This window comes from Hemicordylus capensis, chromosome 4, assembly GCF_027244095.1.
Source record: "Hemicordylus capensis ecotype Gifberg chromosome 4, rHemCap1.1.pri, whole genome shotgun sequence".
In the NCBI taxonomy this organism is placed as follows: domain Eukaryota; kingdom Metazoa; phylum Chordata; class Lepidosauria; order Squamata; family Cordylidae; genus Hemicordylus; species Hemicordylus capensis.
In genome coordinates this window covers 174,533,703-174,551,716 of record NC_069660.1, presented here as the reverse complement: position 1 = coordinate 174,551,716, position 18,014 = coordinate 174,533,703, and the positions used below count along the sequence as shown (strand labels likewise).

The 18,014-nt window shown below is 44.3% G+C and overlaps 1 protein-coding gene across 4 annotated transcripts in view; it reads right to left on the bottom strand.

Annotated features, from left to right (window-relative positions):
• The window catches only part of SYNDIG1 (synapse differentiation inducing 1), a 44,928-nt gene extending 31,754 nt beyond the window's left edge, over window positions 1-13,174 (bottom strand). For 2 of the 4 annotated variants that reach the window (XM_053249476.1, XM_053249475.1), the window contains exon 1: window positions 12,751-13,174. The gene's annotated coding sequence lies outside the window, so the exon portion shown is untranslated. Of the gene's footprint in view, window positions 1-12,541; window positions 12,561-12,654; window positions 12,721-12,750 lie in introns of those variants that run through there. The other 2 variants (XM_053249477.1, XM_053249478.1) reach the window with 2 other exon arrangements.
• Window positions 13,175-18,014: the final 4,840 nt, after the last annotated feature.

Genomic DNA, 18,014 nt, shown 5'->3' with positions numbered 1-18,014 from the left:
CAGAGCCAAAATTTTAAAATGGGCACCTCACTGATACACACACACACACTTCACAATATATAGTCATGTGACTTGCCTCTGGGGGGCCCCTTGAGGTGTGGGGGCCCCCAGGCAGCCGCCTCCCTTTGCCTAATAGTAGTTACGCCCCTGCCCGTTGTACAGCAGTGTACTGTGGCTTCCTGCCCTGTGTATAGATTTCTCATGAGAACAATGAGATGTTCTGGGATGCCCATTTTCCTAAGGATATTCTACAAGTTGACATGGTCGATGCAATCTGAGGCTTTTCTGTAGTCAATAAAGCACATATTGACTTCTTTCTGGCATTCTTTGGCTTTCTCAATGATCCAGCGTACATCAGCAATGATGTCTCTTGTTCCTCAGCCTTTTCTGAAACCAGCTTGAACATCCGGCATTTCCCTTTCCATGTAGGGCTCTAATCTGTGTCAATTTCAGACTGAACTTGAACATAAAACTCATCAACTTCCTCTTCTTCTGCATCAGTCGTTGGGGCATAGACTTGAAGAACTGTCATGTTAAAGGGTTGTCCATGAAATCTAATTGATATTAGTCAGTCACAAGTACTGTCATTGTTATATCCTTCCTGACTATGAAAGCAACACCGTTCCTTCTTTAGTGTTCGTGTCTTGAGTAGTAAACAGTATGATTTTCTGACTGAAAGTGTCCCATTCCAGTCCATTTAATTCACTGATGCCCAAGATGTCAATCTGTAGTCGATTCATTTCATCTTTCACTGTGTCAAGCTTTCCCATATTCATGCTTCTTACGTTCCACGTACCCATTGTAATTCTGTCTTTGCAGCTTCGGATTTTCTTTTCCCACACGGCAACATCAGCTGCCTGTCGTCCAAGAAGCTTTAGTCTAACCATGTCATAAATACCATCAGTACTCTGAGAGTTCCTCAGCTCTTCCTCAGTAGCATGTTGAGTACCATACGACCTGAGAGGCCCATCATCCAGCACTACATCGACAATCATTCAATTTTGTCAATCCATGTGGTTTTCTTGGTAAAATACAGGAGTGGTTTACCATTGTCTTCTCCCGCGCCTTTGTTGTTGTCACTGAAGTAATCGTCCACCTTCACTACCTTCCTATATCGCTGCTGCCCAATATAGGTGCCTGCTTGCTTTAGCTGGGCAGCTGGGATGACCTTTGTGCTTTGGGTGACCCTGCTGGGAGTATACCTCCCAGCGTACTTCACTCATCCCTCCCAGGAATACCCCCCTGCCATGATGAGGCAGCATAGCAGGACTTGGGGGGGGGGCGGGGGTGAGTCCAACAGAAACATTCAAATAATAATAAAGGAGAAGGATTTGCTCAAGAACCATTCCATGCATGCACCTTTCCTTCCAAACCAGATAATGAACAACATATTCAAAGAAGAGGCTTTTCTAATTGCTTTATTAAATTCATCCCTTGCTTCCCATCCCATACAAATACCGTACTTTTCTATTCTTTATATTTCATGAATCATTAGCTGGTTTACAGTATATAATTGGCAGCATTTTTCATTATAAACAGATCCTTTTTTAAAACAGAAAGAGGTTATGGTTAAGTGCTTAATTTTTAAATTTAATCTTTCAGTAAGCTAAAGTACAGGTATTCTGTTCCCATAATTCCACAGACCTTGTGATGAAATCCGTAGTAATTATTTAGCTGTAAATCTCTACTTTTTAAATATAATGTTGGTTGTTAACATAACCATGACAGCATGGTTAAGATAACCATGACAGCAATACAGTATATAGCACTTATTTTGCGACCAATTTAATCAGTATACTATTTTTATTCAAATACCCTTTCATACACTAGCACAGGTTCTAATTATTCAGAACATTTAAGTCCTAAAACTGCTAGCTACAAAGAGATCTTTCTGGAGTTTAAAAGACTACTCATGGGTAATATGGTCCTTTGAACAGCGCCGTAGATTTGGTCCTGAAAGATGATCTGGTTTCCAAGTGCATGCTTTTAGGTTAAGGGTTGTAGCTGTAAGATTGCAGTCTGCCAGAATCAACCCATCTGTATCTAAGGGGGATATAGAAAATAGAGTTCATAGTATTGAGGAATATGCCTATGCATTGTTTACTATTTGTATAGGATCTATGATATACTGCTGTGTGTAGCTAATTATGGACTAATCACTAGTGCCCTGACCCTAGCCACATTTGTTTGGAAATTAGTCTTCCTGATTACTTCAAATTTCTATATAAAGCTGCAATCCTAAGCTTAAAGGTAAAGTGTGCCATCGAGTCTATTTTGACTCCTGGTGCCCACAGAGCCCTGTGATTGTCTTTGATAGAATACCGGAGGGGTTTACCATTGCCTCCTTCCACGCAGTATGACATGCCTTTCAGCACCTCCCTATATCGCGGCTGCCTGATACAGGTGTTTCCCATAGTCTGGGAAACATACCAGCGGGAATTTGAACCGGCAACCTTCTGCTTGTTTGTCAAGCATTTCCCTGCTGTGGCCTCCCTGGAAATAAGTCCAACAGGAAGCAATGGAACTTGTTTCTGGGTACATATGGTTAGCATCGGGCTGCAAACACATGCAGGATCATTGTGCAAGACAGTTGCAAATAAAACTATCCTAGTAGCGGTCTCTGGGCTCAAATTACCAACTTTTTCACTACCTGTCTGGCATCCAAATGCTAATATAAGCCTTCTGCAATGCTGCAAGACAACTTGTTAGCTAACATTGCTCCTCAGGATATACAGTGCTGGGTACCATGTGTGTTGTGTACACCAGTGCACAGTATTGATGCCTCAGCCCACTTGTGCAACATTGACATCTCTCCCTTCATATTCTTTAATTGTATATGGTCTTTAACTTGTGTGTTAGAAGCAACAAGAACTATGTGATGAGTGGTGAGGCAAACATTAAAATGAATAAATATACCAAAGCCGATTTTAATTTATGTTAGTTCCTAGTTTAGGTGGATTAATATTTTCCAATTATTTATGAATTTATTTTTAAGATCTAATTGAGATAAGGAAATAAGAGCAAAGGATCTAATTATAACATGTAAATGACAATAGATATGGCCATCTGCCAATTTATTCCATTAATTTCAGAAGCCACTTTTGCAGAGAACAGTGTCTTGGCCCCTCAAACATGACCAAATAACACTAGTGAAACTAAACATCACCAGTGCTATTCAACCACTTGCACCTTTCATTATTGCTAAGAACATAAGATCCCTGATCAGGCCAAGAGTCCATCTAGTCCAGCATCCTATTTCTAGTAGTGGCCAGCAGATGCTTCTAGGGAACCCACAAGTGAAAAAGGAATGGATAACAGCCGCTGATACAACCATCTTCCATGAATATGTCTATTCCCACTTTTAAAACCATCTAAACCACTTGCAGTGAAAACCTAATTATGCATTATGTGAAGAAGTAAGTTCTTTGTCTGTCTTAAATCTACTCATCAGTTACACTGAGTGATCCTAAGTTCAATGTTTTGAGAAAGGGTAAAAAAAAAAAGTCTCTTGATCCACACCATTCATAATTTTTATAGACATTATCTCCAAACTGATTTATAAGGATACAAGATATCCTTATCTCTGAACTGATAAGAACCATGGCAAGAACTATTAATGCTTTGGTGATATTATTAACTGCATAACATTGTTATAGTTTGTTCCTCTTTTGTCTGCACATCTGCATATCTGTGCAAACCAGAATGCAGGGGTGAAGCTACTCAGCAGGCTCCAGAAAGATATGCCTAGATTCACATGAGCCAAGTCATTTAAGGTGGTCTCAGTGGTAGGAGCCCATGTTGAAGCACAGGACAGTCAGAACAGAAACAGAGTTTTTCCTAGCTACCAACTCTGTAATCTGTGAGAGAATGAAAGCACTCTAGAAATACCTGAGCAAGAATTTCACAGTAGTGTGTAAAGAAAGAGTCACATTCAGTTTAAAAGAGAGCTGTCAAATTTATGTTGTCTGTGCTGATGCTTCGGCTGAGACCCATTGAAATGAAGAAAAAATGCTTTCCCCATACAATCTCAGCCATATTTCCCTTCCTGCAAAAAGAAGTGGGGTGTTGGGTGGCAGAGTACCAACAACAGTTTGGAAGATGCTGTTACTGCAGTTTTGCTAATACACAGTCTGACCAGTCTGAAGTAAAACTGTTAGTCATCATTGTTTGAGTGTGTCCATGCTATTATTTCTGGGGTGTGTGGTTTAGAACATTTGCCTGAAAATTTTTATTTAATTTTGCTTGGAAGCTCTCTGCATCAGGGAGGGGGCACGCAGGGAGTTGTGTGTGTGTTTTTTACATGGGGAAGCATTCAAATACATGGCACAGCTTTGCCTGAAGTCTTATACAAGTGCACAAATCTACCACCTCATTCTGCATATTGCAGAGCTCTTTCTCTAGGTTTCCCTAGAAGCAGTGGTGGCCACAGTGTTTAAAAGAATTGTGAACTGTGGCTACAGAATACAAACAATAGGCACAGTCATTGATTTAAAAGTTTACTTTTTCTTTGGCTGGTACCAAGAAAAGCATAGTGGTGGGAGAGACCTTACTTCCCACTACAGCACCTGTTGACAAAGTGTCGCGTACCCCACCACACCCCATCATAGATGTTCTGCTTGCCTCCCCATGCATTCAAATGAGTAAATGCACTCGGATGATTTCTACAAGGTTAGGTAAAAGCACAACCAAACAAATGTCCCTCTTGCCAAAACAGCTTTGCCCAACTACAATTTCCCCTTTTGTCTATCCAAAGGAACTGTATAAGAAGGGGAAAGGGCTTAGCAGCCTCATACAAAAATCCCTGGATGCCACACTGAAACAATCTATGACTTGACAAACATGAAATAAATCTTAACTTGCTTGAAATCTGAGAGATATTGATTAGCTAACCTTGCACTGGTTGCTGTAGGCTTGACCTGTGTGCCAACAGCTTGGACAAGAGTTGATGAAAAATATTAGAAATATTGCTGTTTTCTTTTCAAACAAAGCTTATCTAGATACCCTAAGAAGTATCTCCCTGCAAAATATCATATTTATCCATCTGGTTTCAAATACAAGGGTACTTAAATCCCCACAGCATCTGTACCACATTCTTTATTCATATGCATAATTAATATGGCTCATTATTCACTCCGAACCATCGACATGCGTGGTGCTTTATAGAATGTTGAAAGGATTGATTTACATGTTACTCTCCTAATGAGGAAACTTGGACAGACAAGTCCTTCCTATGTGTTCTGAGACCCTGCTTGTTTTAGAATCTTGCAGAAAGGAGCAGACTCCCTTCCATCAGCAGCCAATACAAACAGAGAGGGACTTCCTGGGCTGGCTTACTTGCTACTAGCCATTCCCAGCCTCTTGAATGACTTTATTGCAATCCTTGATCAGATGTACAAACAAACACTACATTCTGATAAGAATTCAATCATACAAAGTACACCAACATAGAAGCCTCTGTAGTGGCGTCTAGGAAGTAGGACTAGAAGTTAGCTGTTGGTGGATCTTAACAGCAGTCGCACAAAATTTGGCAACACTGTAGGTGATAAAAGGTTTCTTATCTGCAAGAAGGAGTGTGGCATAAAAGTCAGCGGTTCAGATAGGAAAATGTGATAGCAGAGGAGAAGTGAAACTGTGCCGTCTATCACTATAAAAAGAACAGAACAGCAGCACATGGTGGACAGATTCAACCTCACCTGAGCCACAAGGACAAATCTGACTGGCCAAGGGAATTTTCAAAAACCTTCCAGATAGAACTGCTAATGGTAAGGCATCATAGCTCTTTTCCCAGGCTTTTAACTGAAATTTAAATTTAAAATTTTAATGTGTTTTTATCTACTGTGATTTTTGTCTGTTTTTATGAATTTTAAATGTTTTGTTTTATATTGTGTTTTGATCTGTACACCGCCTAGAGATTTCTATGCTAGGCGGTATAGAAATGCAATAAATAAATTAATACATTAATAAATAAATAGCTTGCTCTGAGAAACATCCAGTGATGGCTTGGTAGGGAAAGTGATAGTAGGTAACTAGCAGGTTCCCGGTTAAAGTGACCAAGGCGCCCTCTTATGGTCTCCGAAATGGAGCTTAAATCATTCTGGTGTTGTGTTCAAGATCGTCTGTCTGAGGATCTCCTTGGCTTGATTGTAATCTAATAACAACAAATATTCAGTAGAAAAGCCAAGTGATGACAATTTGCCCAATAGTGCTTGTGTCCAGGTGGATTTAAACCTATCAACCAGCATAAGAGGGATCAGCCCCAGAGCGGAGATATGAATTTTGAGCCAGTAATTAAGGACTGAAATCCATGCTTTTGTTTCCACTCTCTGTAGGCCTGTTTTCAACCACAACGCTGCACTGGAAATACATCGAGGGGCCCTAAATACTGCTCTAATACACTGAGATTGGATAATCTCAAATGGCATATCATTCAGGTAGGAGCCCAATTGTGCACCATATAAGAGTTGGACCAATGATCTAGCAGCAAATAGCTTTAAGACTGCAGGGATAACCTCTCCACCTTTGGAGTGAAAGAATCTTAATGTCGCTGATGTGGTCCTTTGTGCCTGTTGGACAATATTGTCCATGTGGGCCTTCTATGACCAGTGGCAGGAAAAACCACATCCAAATATTTAAAACTACAGACCTGCTCTAAACAACTTTAAGAGGATTCCAAGCCTGAGCAGCCTCTTAAAAACAACCATGCCTCATTTTCTCTGGCAGAAGGGGACATTTGCTTTAAAAAAACTAGATGCTGATGCTCAAGAAGAGGATGGATCAGTGTGTGGGCATCCATTCTCCACAGTGCAAGGCAATGTGTGTGGTAAACAGGCCAGTTCTGGAAGCCTCCCCTATACTGTACTACAGGAAAGGAGTCAGCTCCTGTCCACACAATTTCAAAATAAGCAAAAAGGAATGAACGTATTAGCAGAGGAATATGTGCATCAGCCCTATTACTCAGAGGAATAAACTAGCTAAAGTGGTGCTCACAGCAGCCAGTTTGGCTCAATGCTGTGCAGTTCCTTCCTTATGGCAAGACAGGTTGTCTGAAACATCCAACGTGAGTGGAAATGCAGGCTTGCATGCAGAAAACATCATTCCTACCACCCATGAACAAGATCCCATTCTTGTACTTGACATTAACCCACCTCCCAGCTTCTGGTTTAACAAACAATAATGCAGATCAGAATGAAAACTCCATTTATACATAAAGGTATGATAAGATGACCACCATTATCATTACTGTGCTGCAAATGACAGACTGAGGTAGAGAGGATAATAGCTTGCCTAAGGACTCCTAGTGAAGTCATGACACAGGAGAGACCTGGACAGCAGACATCTTCATAGCAGTTCTGTTGCTTAGTCATTATGCCACAATGGCTTCGATATGTACTGAAAATGCAGGGGCAATGCACCCAAATCATAACTCTGCTATAGTCCCAGCTGGATTGGGTAAAGGGGAGTAAAGAGGTCACTGATCCGCATTAAGTCTTGAGTACGTCACCTAATCCACATGAGCAAGTTGACATCCTAAGTTGTTTTAGCAAATCTGGATGAAAGGTGTCCTTGTCCTGAAGCAATCAGATGTCCACAAATAAAAGCTAAAATATAGGTTGGGACATGGCAACCCAGAAATATTTTTCCTTAATCACCAATTCATAATAGAATCACATTAGACATGGTGAGGGAAATTACACAAACTAGTCCTGCTGAAATTAAAAAGGCAAGTTAGGCAATGTCTAGCATAACCTTTTAATTTCAATGGGAATAGTTTGAGTAATTTTCCTGCCTTAAACTCTGAAAAAAATAAGAACAACTAGATGAGCTTTAAACTCGGTAAAGAGCAAAAGGTTTATGAAAGCAGAGATACAGTTTAGGCATACCACATGGGTCACATCAAGGAAATGGGAATACAGGTTACAAACATAAGAGATAAAGGAATGAATAATCTTAAATGTCTCCTTTTGCAAGTCAGGTGAGTTACAGTGAATATCCAGTGCCCTGAACAAAGAAGGAACAGCCAAAATTTTAAAGCACAGAGTCAAGATACTGCAGCCTCCACCTCCTGTGTTACTGTTACTGATGTCTGGTGTGTGTGGGTGTGTGAGCGCATGTGCTAGTTAAGCACCATTAGCACACCCTTTAGTGCATCTAGAACATCAATATAAGGCAGGCAACAACGTAACACCATATATTGGGTGGTGTTGTATCAAATGGTCTTTACATGTTCACAGTACAATTAAAACATACATGTAGGAATGTGTATATTTGGAGAAATAGTAATGAATCCATGAACCCAAAATTGGGGCAGGAGAATGGAAAAATTATGGAAAGACAGGAAAAGCAGAGATTAAAGTTGCATCAAACAGGGTCTGTTCACATGAACAGGTGTGAAGTGAGGTTTGATTGTGTTCATGTGTGGTAGGAATGAGGCGTGAAGTTTGAACAGAAATCTTGATGGACAGAGAGGGAGTTGACACACCTAGGTATTTGCAATTGGAAGAAGGAAAGTGGGGGAGATCACGTTGCAAAGCATCTCCCACATTGCACACTGCAGAACGCAGCTAGTCTCTATAGGTGCTGGGTGATTACTGCACCTGTGGTGGCTAGGCCTTCAGGGCACCAGGCAGAGTGCACAGTGCAGCAACTGACTACACTAGTCCAGGCCCTGAGAATCAGAGAGGTGAGAAAGCAGTCTCTTCAAAGCCCAGGAGGTCTGACATACCAGTATGACATACCACACTTGCCTTAATCACATCAGTGGTTGTTTTGTATAGCTTCTCTACACATACTAGGAATAAGGAGCAGTGTATCCTGTCCCAATGTCTGCCAAGGCAGGGATTTAAGAGCACAACGGACCTCAGACAGTTCTGAGGGCCAGAGTCAGGACCTCGGCCAGCGCTCAGTAGGGAAACCAGCACTAGCTACTGCAACACAGAAGAGAACGTTCCTCCACGACCACCAGCTTCATGCAGCAGATTTGCCAGTTTTTATACCAGCTGTCAAACAAAGTAAACTGGCACTACTCTTTCTCTAGGCTAGGGGTGGGCAAACTTGGCCCTCCAGCTGCTTCTGAACTATAATTCCCATCATCCCCAGCCACAACTGTAGTTCAAAAGCAGCTGGAGGGCCAAGTTTGCCCACCCCTGCTCTAGGAAGAGCTCTGTTTCTTAAAGGGGCCTTACACCATTTCTCCAGTGCTGGCTCTGGTGACATGGTAGGGGGCCTCTGCTAAAATTGGTAGGTTGTCAGGGAACTTCTATGAGTCAAAGGCAGGACTGTGCCCTTGAGCCATGGTGGAGAAGCTGGATTGGGTTCCCCTGATTCCCTTAATCTAATTATTTATCATATTTCTATACTACCTGATATGTATACCTCTAGGCAGTGTACAAAATTTAAAATATTTAAAAGTCACAGATGAAAACACATTACAATGTGGGGAGTCCCGATGGTATGGGTTCACCTGGGATCTGGATCTTAGGTTGTTGCCACTCATCTCATCCCCTGAACTTTCTACTGTGTGTATGTGTCTACACCTGCGTGTCCTGGATCCAGGGTCATGACACAGTTCAGATTAACCACTCTCTCACGGAATTAGGGAAATATGCCCTAGCGTGTTGGAGAGAAATATGCCCTAGCGTGTCTATACATGTCCCTCTCACATGTGTAAGGGCCAGTAGATGAAACATCATTCAAACTGGCCCAATTATTATGAGCTACTACATTTTCTTATGTTAAGGTCTTCCATGGGTGGCCGTAGACAGGCTGCTAGACAAAAGCTCTGCAGCTTTCACACTTGGTTTAAAAAAAATTATTGTAGACATAATCTCTGTGTGTCTTGCTGCTTCAGTTATGACCTATGGTTGGAACAATAAAAGCATTTACCTACCTACCTACCTACCACTTCAGTGCAGATTACCAAATGTGTGGGGTGAAGTGAAAAGAATTATTAGTTTCTGGGCTTGTGTATACTCTGTGGCACTGAGGCTGATTTTGGACACAATAGGAAGCCATGATTTCCTGCTATGAGAATGACTGCACAAGAGCTATGGGCTCCCCATTCCCTCTCTTTTACACAAGAGAGAAAGGGAAGGGAATATTTTACTTTCACTTTGGCATAAACAACAGTTCTGCATTATGTCTGAACTTTGGAACTATTATTTATTTCAAACCATAGTTAAAAAACAGACCAAGAACTGAAACCATGGTTTGACCCTTGTTTGTTTTCCTTATTAGTTATGGTTTGAAGTAAACCATAGTTTCCCAAGTTCATAGGTAACCCAGAACTGCAGCTTACTTCAAATTGAACATAAAACCTTTTTCTTTTCTCCTCTCATGTGCAAAAAAAGATATAAGGGAGGGGAAGTGTGTATTTTTGTAACAATAAACTAAGGTTTCCCATTCCCATTATGTCTGAATCTACCCTGAGCCTTTTGTCAGTTACAATACTTCAAGCATCTACCAACCCCACCCTCACTTTCCCTTCTCCCTACGCATTTACTATCGCTCCATCAGAGTATAGAAGTAATAAAGAGTTATCATCTGGCATTGTTTGCACTAGGAATATCCTTCTGGAATTTCCTCTATTATTTTAATCAAATTCAGATGTGGAAGTAGTAAACCAGTATTTAGACTGCTAGCTGGGCAATAAGATGAAATCCAATCCTACCAACAGAGATGCTGTTGGTAGGTGGTTCATCTATTCTGGCTGAACTTTTCTGGGTGCATTTGAGCCCCAGAAGGACCAGGTACATTGTCTGGGTGTGCTCTTAGATCCATCCATCTAGAGGCCTAAGTAGCACAAAGCACTATTAAACAGTTGTGGCCTCTCCTAGGTAAAGACATATTGACTACAGTTATCCATGCTCTGGTAAAATCCCAGCTGGATTACTGCAATGCATTGTACATGGGGCTGTCCTTAAAGGCAGTTCAAGAAGTGCAGTTAGTATAAAACACAACAGCTAGACTACTGAGGAGAGGTCTATGGGGCACACACATCTTGCCAGTCTTACAACAATCGCACTGGCTTCCTGCCCACTTCCAGGCTAAATTCAAGATGATAGTTCTATCAGTTAAAGCTCTAAACAGCTTGAGACTGGGGACTTGCCCACACAAACCTGTCCAGTTTCTATTTGATGAGGTTTTTTAGATACTGAATTGTATCAGAGCTGATCTTGTGGTAGCAAACATGACTTGTCCCCTTAGCTAAGCAGGGTCCACCCTAGCTGCATTTGAATGGGAGACTAGAAGTGTGAGCACTGTAAGATATTCCCCTCAGGGGATGGAGCTGCTCTGGTTCCAAGAGCTGAAGGTTCCAAGTTCCTTCCCCGGCATCTCCAAGATAGGGCTGAGAGACATTCCTGCCTGCAACCTTGGAGAAGCCACTGCCAGTCTGTGTAGACAATACTGAGCTAGATGGACCAATGGTCTGACTCTGTATATGGCAGCTTCCTATGTTCCTATGTATTATTTTGCCTGGCTTCAAGTCCTGCTCTATCACTTCTCTTTCATGCTCGACCATTATGATTTTATTGGGTTTATATTTTATGTTAGTCACTGGGGACACAGTTGCCTGAAAGCGAGATATAAAGCCCATAAACAACTTCATGTCTACTTGGAAGTAAGACCCACTAAATTCAATAGAACTTACTTGCAAACAATATGCTCGCCAGGACTGTGTATTCCAAGTCTGTGCATTTGCGGGTGCATTATAAGTCAGAAGGAGCAAAGGGACTTCTTCAAGTTCCTTCTCTTAATTTTTCACCCTTAATTTAAGCCTACATTTATTCCCAAGAATGCTCTAGCACAGATGCTTTGCCATAGCCTTGGCCAGAATATCAGAAAATACATTTAAAGCTGAACATTCTCCAGAGCCATAATAAAGATATATTTGTTAGATTGCAGCAGCTCACGGCATTCTCTTCCAGCCTGTAGTCATAAAGGACGCTGATCTGGCAGCGGCAATGGACCAAAGACTGTCTCTGCGTGCCTGAGATGCTCCCTGCTCTTTCTTTGAGTTAGCAACGATGAACCCCTTTGATTTTTCCATACAGGAGCCGCTTGGTATGGCTGGCTATCCTGTGCAACTCCCCCAAAGCCTGCCTATTCAGACGGGAATTACTTGAACGAATTCCTCTCCCCTCAATGTGGGGAAGCCGGGGGCATAACCACCAAGTGGCCATTTCTGAGTGGCTCCCGCTGTACAGGGATATTCCCAACGGATCATCAGTGGGTAGTGTTTCTTACAGCGTGCGCCCCCGCATGCCAAATGCGACGCAGAAGTGCCGCACCTCAGCAGAAAAGCCTGCACGTGCCAAAGCACAAGAGCCGGCCCGGAGCCCCCTCAACTGGGCACGGCCAATTGTCGAGATTGCGCGCGGGATCCCCAAGCCAGAGGCACGCCGCCGCCGCCGCCACAGTGAGCAGCAGGGGAAAGAGCCCCGAGCTCAGCGGAGGTAGCGCACCTGCTTTGCACCCACCTCCTCCTCCGGGCTCGAATTTTGGGTCAGAGTACCAAAGCGGCAAGTCCCTCTTCCCTTCCTACCTTCAGGAGCGGCTCCTTGCCCCAGCCATGCCAGGTTTCCCTCCCTCCCGACCCCCGCCAGTCGCGCCTCCCGCCTTTCCCCCGCAGCCCTGCGCCACTCCAAGTCGCCCTACCGCGGGAAGAAACGACACGCTCCCTCCGCGCATTTCCCAGACGACGCAGCCGGCATGAGCCTGCCTTCGCGTCTTGCCCGGCTGGCTGGGACTCACCGGTCTCGGCTAAGAAGGAGCAGCAGCAAGGTGACCTCAAGTGCCGCCGTCGAGCGTGGGACGGCGCGCGGCGAGGCTGCGGCGCCAAGAGCGCCTGGCCGGAGCTTCCCGCAAACCGGACGAGCGCACAAATCAGAGCGCAGCGGAGGAGGAGGAGGAGCCGCAGCAGCCAGCGGTGGTGGCGGCAGCGCCAAGAAGGGGCGCTCGGCGGCCGGCGAGCCTTCGCCGCGTGGCCGTAATCCGCGGAGCGTCTGAAGGCAGCCGCAGGGCAAGAAGCAGCAGCATCCGCCCGCCTTGCATGGTGGGGAGGCTGCAAGCTAGTGAATGTCGGGCGCTGCAGCCCAGAGCGGGATTCCGAAGCAGCTCGTGCTCCTGACCTGCGGCCGTGGCTGCAATCGCGGCTCGAGCTGCCTTGACAGGGGGAATTTACAGCTCCGCAAAGAGAATGGGGGGGAGGGGGATAAAGATCTCGCCGGGTCCTAAAGCGAGCCATGCTGCTTTGGAGAGGGAGCTTCATTGGCTGCCAGAGGGTCCCCTCGACCTCCGTAAACAAGACTGGGCTTCTGTAATCCATGCGAAGCCACCCTAAAGTCAGAGAAAGCGTTATTGAATGTATTAAAGAATGTTGAAAGAAACGAAACCATCATTCATGACCTGGCGCCCAGCCATCCCAGTGCCTTTCTACTGACTGAGACTTACTTCGGAGTTACCGGGCTTAGAGTGGTCCTTCGCAGTCCGTTGAAATCAAGGGGTGCCTGCACGCTTTTCTGTATTGGATTGTGACCTACATCTGTGAATACAAGAGCACGGGGAACCTCACATATGCCACCCTTGAATTTCCGTGATATTCATGCTGAATAAATTCCTTTAAATAAATGGCATGTACATAACTTAAATAGACAGTTATTTTACAGAGGGGTTTTGTTTTGTTTTGTTTTGTTTCGCAATAGTCCCTTCTCTGACACGTTTTGAGAGAGTAATCCTTTCTCAGCGCTTGTCTGCAAGATTTTATTGGGGGAGGAAGTGGTGGAGGATGCCCAGCGGCCCAGCCAATGTACAGCTCCCCCCCCGGGGGGGGGGAAGGCAAATGATCTTGGTCCACAGTGCACCCTGCCCCTCCTTCTGCCAGTCCATCTGCACTGCAGATAAGGCCAACTATGAGGCTATGGCAGGCACGGGGTTCTCCCACACCACACTGCACCTCTATTTTTAGAGGAATTCTTCACACATTTCTTGTTTAGTGCTAAAGTGCCAGATTGGAATGTAGGGAGCTCTTGACACAGATGGCATCATCTTCCCTTTAAAAAACAAGAGGGCCCAACAGGCCAAGCTCATCTGATCTCTGCTCATAAGACAGGTTCTCCATTCCTGCAGTCATTCTAACTTGTTTTTCTAAACTGTTTTTTATGTATGCATAAACTCTAATCTGAATTCCTCCTGCTAGAGGAGACACAATAACAAAGAAGATCTTGCCAGTGCTTTGTATAGTGCTATTATATAGGTGCAGGAGCACCTATAAAGTTAAAAGTGAGGATTTTTTTTACCCTGGACATAATTCGGGCTAAGCTAGAATGCACAGAAGTAATTAAGGGGAAAGCAGAATTGTGTGTGAACAGCCCGCTGTGACTTCTGGGTAAATGCAGCTGATATGTGGACTTACACCCTCCATACTAGATGAGATGTGAACTAAAAGCCATGTGTGTAAAAGTCCCTGGTGACCAGAATGCATTTACTCTTCACAGAAGCAGCCTTTTGTAGCTGGTCTGTGCTTTATTTGTGGCTTGTACACTTCTTTGTGTGTGTGTGTGCTTGTGTTTGATCCTGCCATGTTAGATACAAATCTACACACTACTGTAGTCCTATTAAGCACTATAAAGCAACTGATGTTTTCCATAGATCCAAAGAAAAGCTGAAGCACATTAAGTGCTCCCACTCCTATGGATCAGCCCTCTCATGAGAATGGTGAACTCCCAGCCAGGAAGCCAGCATAAGGCTGAGGTCAGGTTGGGTTCTTCCTGACTGCTTGGCCCAGGTCTAGTTCCCTAACAGCATTCTTAGTTACAGGGAACCTTAGCACCAAACCCAACCCAACCCTGGATCCTTTGCCCACTTTCATATACATTTCCCTGCCTAGGAAGCCAGCACAAGCCCTTCCTAGAGTACCAGATAACTAGTCTTCTCAACCTTCTCTCAGACCAGGACCAAGTGTCCCCCGGGTGCTCAAAGTTCTATCACTAGTCTGGTTCCTCCACTTCAATTCAAATTAACATCAGATAGTCTACTGTTTATTAACACCAGAGAATTTTCTTGTAGTTCACATATAAGAATCCAGCTTGATTTGTTAGCAGATAAGGTTTTTATTAGCAAAAAGTGTTACACTTCAGAAAATAAATGTTTTGACACACAAGTTGACATGTGCGTATTATTGTCATGTGGGAATGCCCACTCAACCCTTGTTTTCAATCTCCCTTAATAAAATTTCAGTATTGAATTTCTTCTGTAGGGCTATTCTCACAATCGATGGAAACTGGGCTAAGAGAGCCCAGCCATTGATTGTGAGAACCACCAGGCTCACGGGCAAACCCGGTGATTCAGTGGCAGTTAGCCCACCTAAAAAATCCCTCCCCCTAAACAGTGTTAACAGAGTGAGCACTCTGATAACCTTGTTTTTGTAATCGTGTCAGCCGCGGCTGCTCGCAGCTGTGGCAGACCCACTCGGGGTGGGGGTGGGCCAGGATTGAACCGCTCCCCTTCCCCTGACCCCTGGAGCTCCCGAGAAAGCCACAACTGGGTGCCCAGCAATGAGCTACTGCTCGTCTGCAGGGAGAGTGGGTCAAGCCCGCTCTACCCACAGAACCCCTTAAGGCTGTACACACTTATTGTGTGTAGAGCCTCTGTGTCTCTCGTCTCAAACAAAACTGCCCACCCTTTTTGATCACAGAGGGAAGGGGAGCATAAACCTGCAACAGGAAGTCCCTCGTAACAATTGGAAGAATAAAATTTGGAAGGGAAGTAATAGAATGATCTTTATAAAAAGTGGGATATGATTTGATCTAGCTCTCTATAATTTTGCTGCAATTGCTGATACAACTTTTGCTGAGATGTGAGCAGCCGATGTAAACGTGGACAACTATCCAAGGCTGAAAATGCCTCCAGAATCCAGATTAAGTTGTGTGTTTTTTGTTTTTTAGGATGACAACTAATTTCTATGAGAATGTACATCTACTGCATGGTATTTAAATGACACTTCTTTCAGCAGCCCATTTGTGGGATGTGGTAGATGATCTTTCAGGTGCATCTGTAACAAGTGATTGGGGAAGTGTATGCAGCAATAGAACATGTGCCTGGACATTTACAAAAGTAAGTGGCATTTTGGGAAATCAGGAGAGGAGAGGAGAGTTGGTCTTGTGGTAGCAATCATGACCTGTGCACATAGCTAAGCAGGGTCTGCCCTGGTTGCATCTGAATGGGAGACTTGATGTGTGAGCACTGCAAGATATTCCTTCATCCTTCAGGGGATGAAGCCACTCTGGGAAGAGCAGAAGGTTTCAAGTTCCCTCCCTGGCTTCTCCAAGATAGGGCTGAGAGAGATTCCTGCCTGCAACCTTGGAGAAAGCCACTGCCAGTCTGTGTAGACAATACTGAGCTAGATAGACCAATGGTCTGACTTAGTATATGGCAGTTTCCTATGTTCCTATGCACTGTCTTGTAGAAATGTCTCAGACAGAAATTCATCAGATGTATCTCTACAAGTGAGTGGGGAAGCAGCTACTGTTGATTTTCTGCCTGGACACATCCCTCCTCAACCCAGTTTTGAGCTGAAGGATTATGTGAAAGAGGTCATTCACACAATCAAAAACTGTGTTCTACCCAGGTTTGGGAGCTGTGTGTGCTCCAGTTTTTGATTGTGTGGAAGCAAGGTAGGAGGAAAACTTGGGTAGAAGTGACAGGTTCTACACACGATCGGTGTGTAGAGTCTAATCGCGTGCTCAGCCCTGGGCAGCCAAACTGGTCAACCACATGATTTCCGGCTTTGTCACGGAGCCAGTAGGGGTGGGGGGATCGGGGGCCATCTGGCCCCCAGAAGTCCCAGGATGCCCCACGCAAGTTGTTGCAGCCTCCCGGTTGGGAGTCTACTCACGAGTCACTGCGCCATGGAGCCGCACCACGGTGTCTCACAATCTTGCGAATGGAGTTAGCGGAGCGCTCGCTACGTTAACCTCGTTTAAGGGGAGGGCTGCTTTGGCAGGCTTGCTGCCATTGAACCACCGCCCGTGAGCCCGGTGATTCTCACGATGGGGGGAAACTGGGCTGGGCTCCCTTAGCCGTTTTCCCCCATCGTGAGAATAGCCTCATTGTGTGGAAGCAAGGTAGGAGGAAAAGCTGCCCAGGTTTTCTGAAAGAGACTCCTGCCTGCAGCCTTGGAGAAGCTGCTGCCAATCTGGGTAGACAATACTGAGCTAGATAGACCAAATCTGACTCAGTATTTTTATTTATTTATTTATTGTTGCATTTCTATACCGCCTTTCGTTAAAAGACAACCCCAAGGCGGTTTACAAAAGTTAAAAACATACAATAAAAAGACAATAAAAACATCAAGCTAAAAAATATAAAAACATAAAAAACAGGCATAAAAACAATACAAGTAAAAACACACAGAAGCAGCAGTAAAACGATTATGTAAAAGCCTGGGTAAAAAGCCAAGTTTTAACAACCTTTCTAAAAGCCGTGATGGAGTCCGAGGAGCGAATGGCCACTGGGAGAGCATTCCAAAGTCTGGGAGAAGCAACAGAGAAGGCCCTGTCCTGAGTGCACGACAGCCGGGCCTCTCTCATTGTCGGCACCCGGAGCAGGGCCCCCTCAGATGTCCTAAGGCAGCTTCCTGTGTTCCTCTGACCTGGCCTCCATGGATTTGTCTAAGCCCCTTTTAAAGCCATCCAAGCTAGTGGCCATCACCACATCCTGTAGCAGAGCATTCCATAGATCAATAATGTGCTGTGTGAAACAGTACTTCCTTTTGTCAGTCCTAAAATTCCCAGCCTTCAGTTTAATGGGATAATCCCTGGTTCTAGTGTTAGAGAGGGAGAAACATTTCTCTCTATCCACACTTTCTACTCCATGCATACTTTTATACACCTCTATCATGTCTCGCCATAGTTGCATCTTTTCCAAACTAAAAAGCCCCAGATGCTGTAGCCTTGCCTCATAAAGAAGGTGCTCCAGGTCTCTGACCATCTGTTGCCGTGTTCTGCAGATACAAACTA